We start from the raw sequence: 1,392 nt of genomic DNA, 5'->3' as shown, positions 1-1,392 counted from the left end.
AGAAAAATGGACACTCATTAGCTGGTAGAAGAAAATCTGGCAATATATAGCAAAAGCTTTGAAATTCTGTATCCCCCTTACCAGAAAATTTTCACTTTTAAGAATTTATCTTGAGAAAACAAGAATGGTTTACAGTAACATTTTTTTTTTTTATTTCTTTAGAGACAGAGTTTCACTATATCACCGCTGTGGCATCACAGCTCACAGCGATTCTCTTGCCTCAGCCTCCCAGGTAGCTGGGACTACAGGTGCCCGCCACAACGCCCGGCTATTTTATTTTTTTAAGCAGGACTAAGCTGGGTTTGAACCCACCAGCCCTGGAGCATGTGTCTGGCACCCTAACCACTGAGCTACGGGCACTTAGCCTACAATAATAATTTTAAAAGGCAAAAATTTTAGTGTTCAACAATGAAGCATTAATTAACATATTATAATAAAACTGTAATAGAATATCAAGAAGCAAATAAAGTAATACCATTTGATAACATGGAAAGCTGTTCAAGTTATTAAGTACAACAATGACAAAAAATATACACACCAAACTTAAGTACTTTTTAAAAATCTCTGGATGAGAAGAAAAGAGAAGAGAAAAAAAAGAAATCTCTGGATGGAGAAATTACAAGGTAGTTTTAGTTTATTCACTCATTTTGTTCTTTTTCTATTTTTGAAATTTTTATAATGAACATTATCACTTCAGTAATCTTTTAAAAAATTCTCATTAAAAAAACCTAGAGGCCTGGTGTAGTGGCTCATACCTGTAATCTCTGCACTCTAGGAGGCCAGGTGGGAGGATCACTTGCTGTCAGGAGACCTGCCTAGCAAGAATGAGACATCATCTCTACCAAAACTAGAAAAGATTGGCCAGGTATTGTGGCAGGCGCCTATAGTCCTCCTACTAGAGGCTGAGGCAGGAGGATTGCTTGAGCCCAGGAGTTTGAGGTTGCAGTGAGCTACGAAGATTAGCAAAGCTCTGACTGTTCTGTCCTGGGAAAAGAATGTGTCTTTTATAACTATTAACCTGATGGCTGGAATTCTAAGCTTTTCAGATGGAGAACTTATGGTTTTCAGAGAGAGATACCCAGAGAGATGAAGCGAGACTGTTTCAAAACAAATAACAAAAACAACCCCCCCCTAAAAACTAGAGAGTTTTTATTTACTTTTTTAGACAGAGTTTCATTATGTCACTGCTGGTGGAGTGCCATAACATCACAGCAACCTCAAACTCTTGGGATTAAGCGATTCTTCTGCCTCAGCCTCCCAAAAATAAAAAGTTTTGTGCTCCCTCAAGAACCTGCAAGCCAATAAAATGAGTGTACCTGCTTGCCTTTCAGATTTTTATCTATTTCATCAAATGGAGCTGTATCAGTGGGGGGGTGTGTGTGTGTGTGTGTG

General features: G+C 38.4%; 1 protein-coding gene across 1 annotated transcript in view; it reads right to left on the bottom strand.

The window, feature by feature from the left end:
- RSPRY1 (ring finger and SPRY domain containing 1) overlaps positions 1 to 1,392 on the bottom strand; it is a 60,319-nt gene that overhangs the window by 15,612 nt on the left and 43,315 nt on the right. The gene's annotated exons all lie outside the window — the stretch shown is intronic.

Source organism: Otolemur garnettii, unplaced genomic scaffold, assembly GCF_000181295.1.
Source record: "Otolemur garnettii isolate 467f Iridium unplaced genomic scaffold, OtoGar3 scaffold00058, whole genome shotgun sequence".
In the NCBI taxonomy this organism is placed as follows: Eukaryota; Metazoa; Chordata; class Mammalia; order Primates; family Galagidae; genus Otolemur; species Otolemur garnettii.
This window is presented reverse-complemented; position numbering and strand designations above follow the sequence as displayed.